Here is a 9,175-nt window from a genome sequence, read left to right on the forward strand (position 1 = left end):
TCTTTCCTGGATCACATGTTCCACGAGGGGAGATAACTAATATATTAAGAGATAAATACATACTATGATGTCAGAACTGAGAAGCATTATGGGAAAACAAAACAAAATAAAACAGGACAAGAGGCAGAGCCCGCTGGGAAGACATCTCTGAAAAATATTAAGGATTGACCTTGTGTCTCTCTGGGGGACACAGAGTAGGAAGGCCATGAGGTGGGAGGGTGGCTAGAACTCACAGGAACACCAAGAATGCAGATGTGGCCTGGGCAAAGTGAGCAAGGATCAGAAATGAGGTCGGAGCTATAACCAGTGAGTAGATGCAGGGTTTTCTTGGCCATGATAAATACTTCGGATTTTATTTTACATGTAATCAGAAGTCATTAGAATATGTACTTTGAACAGGAAAGTGACATGATTTATTTCATATTTTTAAAGACTCACTATAGTTATCACAAATAAGAGTATTAAGTTATTACAATGATTAATAGTACCCCACTGAACAAAGCACTTATAACAAATTTTGATAAGTAATTAATAAACAGAAATGGTACCTTTTGGAAAAGTATTTCTTAAATGAGAGAGATGGAGCTGCTCTTGTTCCCAAGTAGTTTAAATACCCATGAATGAATAATCCTAGAAAGAGATAAATTTAGAACCAATTATTTTCCTAGTTTTCCTTTTCATAGTTATAAGCTTTGAGATACCTACCTCTCATAGTTAAGCAGACAGGAAGGGAAAACTTTTATTGTAGTAATGTTATTCAATTTGTTTTACTTCCTTTTGAGTTATTTGTTAAAAATCACACTGTAATTTATTATTAAAATTATTTTTGATGGTCTACCAGTTGATAACTGGGTTTTGCCCTCCTTCAACATTACATCATGAACTGGAAGTTTCTCAACTTATAAAGGACTTGTTACCCAGTCATTGGATCACTCAACATTGGTACCAATATTTTGAATCCTCCCCTTGGCATTCTGCAAATGTTTATACCCCAGGGCAATGAACCAAGGTAAGGCTCAATGACAGGGAAGGGCTGGGTTTCTCTTTTGTTCCAGGGGAGAAAACGAGGGCAAATTGGGACCTTGATCAAAAAGATCTCTGGCACATAAGTCTAGGAAAGAGTACACATGCAAGCCAAAAATCTAGAACTTTATTCTTTTATTCTATATTTATTCTAATTATTTATATATATATATATATATTCTTTTTCAGATTCTTTTCCCATACACATAATTACAGATTATTGAGTAGAGTTCCCTGTGCTATACAGTGAGTCCTTGTTGATTATCTATTTTATATATAATAGTGTGTATATGTTAATCCCAAACTCCTAATTTATCCTCCCCCAGCCCCTGCTTTCTGTTTGGTAAGCATAAGTTTGTTTCCTATGTCTGTGTGTCTGTTTCTGTTTTGGAAATATGTTCATTTGTATCATTTTTTTAGATTCCACATACAAGCGATCTCATAAGATATTTGTCTTTCTCTGTCTGCCTTACTTCACTTAGTATGATAATCTCTAGGTCCATATATGTTGTTGCAAATGGCATTATTTCATTCTTTTTTATGGCTGAGTAATATTCCATTGTATATATGTAGAAGTTGATTCTTTCAAAGCTGCTCTTGCCTGCTTACTTGTTGGAAAGTCTGTCTGGCCACCATTCTAGTTGGTGGGCTTCATAAGGACATGTGTGTTACTTCGTCTCTCTGTACCTCCAGTCCAAGCAAAGTGTTTGGCATAGAGTCATTATCCTTTTGTTAAATACTGAGGGACCTAGGGGCTGGAGTGCCTATCTCAGTTTGTCCCATTCTGCACATATTTTTCCTAATCTTTCCTGAGATGGCATAACTGGGATGTGGGAAACATTTTCTGGCTAGAGGAGTCCCAGGCCATGGATGATAATATCAAAAATATAAACACAGAAAAATGCGAAAATTGTTTTTGTTACCCAAGAAGCAGAGTTGTGAACAAATGAAAGGGACAGTTTGAGTCAGGTTTCCTATTTGGGATCATGGTTTCATTACAGTCACAAGTAGGTTTTCATTCTCCTCCCTCTCAGGTCAGGCGGCGGCAGCAGGCAGTGGTCCAATCTACTGGGTTGCACTGATAGTGGCATGTGGTTTCCCCCCCGACATCCCAGGAGCCACAGCCGTAGCCACAAGCACAGCCAGTGACAACCGACCCTGCATGAGCACATGAGACATAGACATCAGATCCCTTTGATTTTGAGATGGAGGAGGTCCACTCATAATCACTTTTCATCCATATGCACCCCAGAGGTAGATCTAGGTTTTATGGGGTCTAAAATGAATTCAATTTTGAAGGTCTTCTTTAGGAAAAAATATACAAAAACTACTAAAACAAATTTAGACATAGGGCCATGGAAGAGACCAGTGAAAGTGAGGGACCTGGGCATTTCCATTTTCTTAGGGGCATGATAAATTTAACTCTGTGCTGTCCCTTAACAACCAACACAGGAGAACAGGGAAAGGGAGATGAAGGACAGGGGGAGTGATAGTGGCCTGACTGTAACAGGACTACTGAAGAGAGGAAGGGCTGGTATATACAGCCATGAAAGGAAGGTGGGAAGGGAAGAGGCAGAAGCCCAGAATCGCTCAGTAGAATCCTTAAAGGAAATGAGAATGGGAAGGGATCTCTGGGAACCAAGAATTATGACTCAGCCCCAGGATAATACAAATGTGAGATGGGGGGAGGTGTAGGTGCTAGGAGGTAGACAGGGGAGGGCATGGAGCATCATACCTGCCATTCTTCCCCATAGTTACTCACCTGCAGGGCAGAAAGACAGTTTGCCTGAGTTCGTGACACTGAAACATGAGGTCCTCTTTGCTGGGGCAGAGGGATTGAGCTATGAGTAGGAGAGAAGAAGGGATATTGCCCATAATCTCTGTCTCCCATAATCCCCTTTGAAATCCGCTTCTACCTCAGAGGTGTAACTGTGTCTATAATCAAGCTACTCGCTAACTTTTATTTTTGCATCTATATTCATGAGGAAAATCAAAACCCCTGCAATATGTTTTTAGATATAAACAAGTATATTCTAAAATATTTTTTTTTGCGGTACGCGGGCCTCTCACTGTTGTGGCCTCTCCCATTGCGGAGCACAGGCTCCGGACGCACAGGCTCAGTGGCCATGGCTCATGGGCCCAGCTGCTCCGCGGCATGTGGGATCTTCCCGGACCGGGGCACGAACCCGTGTACCCCACATCGGCAGGCGGACTCTCAACCACTGCGCCACCAGGGAAGCCCATGCACAATATTTTGAAAAAAATTAAACTAGTTCACATTTAACCCCAGGGTATTTCACATTCAAATCCAGATTTCCATCTCCTCTTGAAGCACCTTGTGGGTCTGGAGTCCAAATAAGGGAAGACAATCCCATCCAGAGCTTTCTTTCCCACCACTTAACTTATCCCAAAGGAAAATGCTCGCTTCAGGTTTGCATTTCTTGGTTCTTGTTTTCCATTTTCTTCACAAAGCATTGGGTGGAGTACATGGGACACATATTATCCTTTCCTCTGAGTTTTCTCCTGAGGAACAGTTCATTATTTAAACAAAAGACTAGTACTTGAGAAACAGAATTCTATCTGACATTTCTGATGCTGCTTCTGTTTCATGCTATAGTTTTGCTCCCCAAATCCTTCCTCCAAATCACACACTTGAGCCTGCTCTTGGTGGAGAAATAATGTATAAAAACCCATGCTGACCTTAGTGTCACCATTGTAGGGAACCAGAAGAGGGTTTTGAAACAATTTTTTTTAAAGGACCCCTTTTAAACATCCCTTACACTTCCATGATAGTTGTCATACTCTCCAGTATCCAGTAAGAAAATTTTTTCATATTCATTTATCAAAACAAATATTTTATTGAGAGGCTATTAAGGATGCAGGATTTGGGCTGCCAAAAAAATAAACACAGTCTCTGCCTTCATAGATATTATAGTCTAGTGAGGGATAAAAACATTAACTATTGGGGCTTCCCTGGTGGCGCAGTGGTTGAGGGTCCGCCTGCCGATGCAGGGGACACGGGTTCGTGCCCCGGTCCGGGAGGATCCCACATGCCGTGGAGCGGCTGGACCCATGAGCCATGGCCGCTGAGCCTGCGCGTCTGGAGCCTGTGCTCCGCAACGGGAGAGGCCACAACAGTGAGAGGCCCGCGTACCACAAAAAAACAAACAAAAAACCCCCCAAAAAACCACATTAACTATTACACAGTGATTCACAGAAATAACTGTATATTCACAACTTGTTAAGGGTTAGGATGAAAAAGAAGAGAGGAATCTCCCCTGTGGAAATGACATTTATGTGACTTGAAGATGAGCAGAACTTAGCCTGGGGTGGAAAACTAAATGCAAAGAAGCAGCCCCTGCCACAAAGAAGTTTCCAAACTGGTACAGGCCAAACTGGGGTAGGAGGGAAAACTCACTCAGATGTAACTCAACTGGTTAGAAAACCATTTGATGGAACTGGATTTTACATGCCAGAGCAAAGGGCCTATTTGATTCTTTCTAGAGTACTCACAAAAGGTACAGGATCTGCTTGAGATTTCATCCTGACATGGAGAAAGTCGGCACAGAAATGCAGGTCTGAAAGTCCATGGGAGAAAGACTAGAATTGCATGATGATTTTAGCCTGTCAGGTCCTGCTCATTCACGAAAAGAATTAGGCAAGATTCTGTTTGCTAAATATCCGCATTTAGGAAGCATTCCCTGGGTACCACGTGGAGAACGGCTTAGAGGGGAACAAGGGCACTTTCAGGCAGACCCTTAGGAGGATGAGTAACCTTGGGGAAAGATGGTGAAGTCTTGAGGAGGGTGACAGCAGGAGGGTTGAAAGAAGTGCAGACATGTGAGATGTAAAGAGTAATACATAATAACAAAAACTGCTTAGGAATTTAGTGATACCTTTAAGAGTCTGTGTTTATTCTATCGTTATCCTTACATATTTGAAAAACAGTAAAACACTTTGTGGTATTTTGAGTCCTCTGAGCTGCAGATGCCAACATGGGATTAAACTCACCAGGATTTTAGTAGGGGAAAGGCCCCAGGAAAGTAAATAGGGAGGCAGCAAGAAACGGGGTTGGGGGGTGGGGGCTGTGACTTGCAATGCATCTCTGACCCAGGGTGAAGGAGGGGGAGAGAGAGAAGGGGAGAGAGAAATTGGAGATTCCTTTATTGGACATAGGAAGGGTCTGACACTGCAGAAATACAAAATACAAAAGATCATGAGAGAGAGGCAGAAGGAAAGTTCAGGGTGATGTGGTGTGAGAAGGTGCGGTTTGCCTTTGCTGGCTTTGAAGATGGACTAAAGGGCCACAAGCCGAGGAATGCAGAAGCCGGAAAAGATTGGGAGTCCTCCTCTTGATCCTACGGAGCATTTTCTTCCTGAAGAAGAGAAACTTGCTGAACAAGAAAGATCAAAAAGATTTGAGAAGGTTTATACTCATAACCTATATTACCTGGCTCAAGTCTACCAGCACATGGAAATGTTTGAGAAGGCTGCCCATTATTGCCATAGTACCCTAAAACGCCAGCTTGAGCACAATGCCTACCATCCTATGGAGTGGGCTATTAATGCTGCTACCTTGTCACAATTTTACATCAATAAGCAATGCTTTATGGAGGCCAGGCACTGTTTATCAGCTGCTAATGTCATTTTTGGTCAAACTGGAAAGATCCGAACCACAGAAGACACTACTGAAGCTGAAGGAGATGTGCCAGAGCTTTATCACCAAAGAAAAGGGGAAATAGCAAGATGCTGGATCAAATACTGTTTGACTCTCATGCAGAATGCCCAACTTTCCATGCAGGACAACATAGGGGAGCTTGATCTTGATAAACAATCTGAACTTAGAGCTTTAAGGAAGAAAGAACTAGATGAGGAAGAAAATGTTAGGAAAAAAGCTGTACAGTTTGGAACCGGCGAACTGTGTGATGCCATCTCTGCAGTGGAAGAGAAAGTGAGCTATTTGAGACCTTCAGATTTTGAAGAAGCCAGAGAGCTTTTCTTAATGGGTCAGCACTATGTTTTTGAGGCAAAAGAGTTCTTTCAGATTGATGGTTATGTCACTGACCATATTGAAGTTGTCCAGGACCACAGTGCTCTGTTTAAGGTGCTTGCATTCTTTGAAACTGACATGGAGAGAAGGTGCAAGATGCATAAACGCAGAATAGCTATGCTAGAGCCCCTAATTGTGGACCTGAATCCACAGTATTATTTGTTGGTCAACAGACAGATTCAGTTTGAAGTTGCACATGCTTATTATGATATGATGGATTTGAAGATTGCCATAGCTGACAAGCTGAGGGATCCTGATTCACACATCGTGAAAAAAATAAATAGTCTTAATAAGTCAGCATTGAAGTACTACCAGCTCTTCTTAGACTCCCTGAGAGACCCAAATAAAGTATTTCCTGAGTATATAGGGGAAGATGTTCTTCGCCCTGCCATGTTAGCTAAGTTTCGAGTTGCCCGTCTCTATGGCAAAATCATCACTGCAGATCCCAAGAAAGAGCTAGAAAATTTGGCAACATCACTGGAACATTACAAATTTATTGTTGATTACTGTGAGAAGCACCCTGAAGCTGCCCAGGAAATAGAAGTTGAACTAGAACTTAGCAAAGAGATGGTCAGTCTTCTTCCAACAAAAATGGAGAGGTTCAGAAACAAGATGTCCCTGACTTAATAATCCTTGTTTTTAATAACAAAAAATGTGCACTAATGGATTTTTTTCCCCTTATTCAAACAGGCCCAATTCCATTATGATGTCTACCTTCATAGCCAGATCAGTGCTGTTTGAACTTGAAATAGACCAATTGAGTTTTTGCTAGGACCTTAATCAACAATAATTTATACCTAACTATGTAAATAAATTGCCTTGTTAAAGTGACATGTGATTGGTATTTAGATTGCTCGTTTCCTATTTAAATATAAACCTTTTCTGCCTCATTTTCTAAAAGTAGGTTCTTTGTTGGCTAATACTTGATGGATTCATTAAAAGGAAAAGTGCTGGGTAATATACCTGGTGGGCAAGCTGTTACTGTATTAAAGTTGAAAAAATAACTTCTTGTAGTTATTCTTCCCAAAATATTTGCTTTCCTAAATTCCCAAAGAAATCTTTCCCTTCTGGAATATTAAAAAAACTAAGTTATGTTGTAAAATATTGTAGTTTGTTTCATTATAGAGGAAGAAGGCCATGTTGGAAATATAATAAATTGACTTGCTTCACTAATAAAAGCTTCCATTTATTCTTTAAAAAAAAAAAAAAAAGATCATGAGAGATTACTACAAGCAACTCTATGCCAATAAAATGGACAAATTCTTAGAAATGCACAACCTGCCAAGACTGAATCAGGAAGAAATAGAAAATATGAACAGACCATTCACAAGCACTGAAATTGAAACTGTGATTTAAAATCTTCCAACAAACAAAAGCCCAGGACCAGATGGCTTCACAGGCGAAGTTTATCAAACATTTAGAGAAGAGCTAACACCTATCCTTCTCAAACTCTTCCAAAATATAGCAGAAGGAGGAACACTCCCAAACTCATTCTATGAGGGCACCATCACCTTGATACCAAAACCAGACAAGGATGTCACAAAGAAAGAAAACTACAGGCCAATATCACTGATGAACATAGAAGCAAAAATCCTCAACAAAATATTAGCAAACAGAATCCAACAGCACACTAAAAGGATCATACACCATGATCAAGTGGGGTTTATTCCAGGAATGCAAGGATTCTTCAATATACACAAATCAATCAACGTGATACACCATATTAACAACTGAAGGAGAAAAACCATATGATCATCTCAACAGATGCAGAGAAAGCTTTTGACAAAATTCAACACCCATTTATGATAAAAACCCTGCAGAAAGTAGGCATAGAGGGAACGTTCCTCAACATAATAAAGGCCATATATGACAAACCCACAGCCAACATCGTCCTCAACGGTGAAAAACTGAAAGCATTTCCACTAAGATCAGGAACAAGACAAGGCTGCCCACTCCCAACACTCTTATTCAACATAGTTTTGGAAGTTTTAGCCACAGCAAACAGAGAAGAAAAGGAAATAAAAGGAATCCAAATCAGAAAAGAAGAAGTAAAGCTGTCACTGTTTGCAGGTGACATGATACTATACATAGAGAATCCTAAAGATGCTACCAGAAAACTACTAGAGCTAATCAATGAATTTGGTAAAGTTGCAGGATACACAATTAATGCACAGAAATCTCTGGCATTCCTATACATTAATGATGAAAAATCTGAAAGTGAAATCGAGAAAACACTCTCATTTACCATTGCAACAAAAAGAATAAAATATCTAGGAATAAACCTACCTAAGGAGATAAAAGACCTATATGCAGACAATTATAAGACACTGATGAAAGAAATTAAAGATGACACAGATAGATGGAGAGATATACCATATTCTTGAATTGGAAGAATCAACATTGTGAAATGATTCTACTACCCAAAGCAATCTACAGATTCAATGCAATGCCTATCAAACTACCACTGGCATTTTTCACAGAACTAGAACAAAAAATTTCACAATTTGTATGGAAACACAAAAGACCCCGAATAGCCAAAGCAATCTTGAGAATGAAAAACGGAGCTGGAGGAATCAGGCTCCCTGACTTCAGACTATACTACAAAGCTACAGTAATCAAGACAGTATGGTACTGGCACAAAATCAGAAAAATAGATCAATGGAACAGGATAGAAAGCCCAGAGATAAACCCATGCACATATGGTCACCTTATCTTTGATAAAGGAGGCAGGAATGTACAGTGGAGAAAGGACAGCCTCTTCAATAAGTGGTGCTGGGAAAACTGGACAGGTACATGTAAAAGTATGAGATTAGATCACTCCCTAACACCATACACAAAAATAAACTCAAAATGGATTAAAGACTTAAATGTAAGGTCAGAAACTATCAAACTCTTAGAGGAAAACGTAGGCAGAACACTCTATGACATAAATCACAGCAAGATCCTTTTTGACCCACCTCCTAGAGAAATGGAAATAAAACCAAAAATAAACAAATGGGAACTAATAAAACTTAAAAGCTTTTGCACAGCAAAGGAAACCATAAACAAGACCAAAAGACAACCCTCAGAATGGTAGAAAATATTTGCAAATGAAGCAACTGA

The 9,175-nt window shown here is 40.0% G+C and overlaps 1 pseudogene across 1 annotated transcript; it reads left to right on the top strand.

The window, feature by feature from the left end:
• Positions 1-5,326: 5,326 nt before the first annotated feature.
• On the top strand, positions 5,327-7,251 carry LOC113619464 (KIF1-binding protein pseudogene; annotated as a pseudogene). Its single transcript, XR_003432386.1, has one exon. The product of XR_003432386.1 is annotated as a KIF1-binding protein pseudogene (transcript).
• The last annotated feature ends 1,924 nt before the right edge of the window (positions 7,252-9,175 follow it).

This window comes from Aethalodelphis obliquidens, unplaced genomic scaffold (assembly GCF_003676395.1).
Source record: "Aethalodelphis obliquidens isolate GAN/ISIS:26980383/991018 unplaced genomic scaffold, ASM367639v1 scaffold1, whole genome shotgun sequence".
Taxonomy (NCBI): Eukaryota; Metazoa; Chordata; class Mammalia; order Artiodactyla; family Delphinidae; genus Aethalodelphis; species Aethalodelphis obliquidens.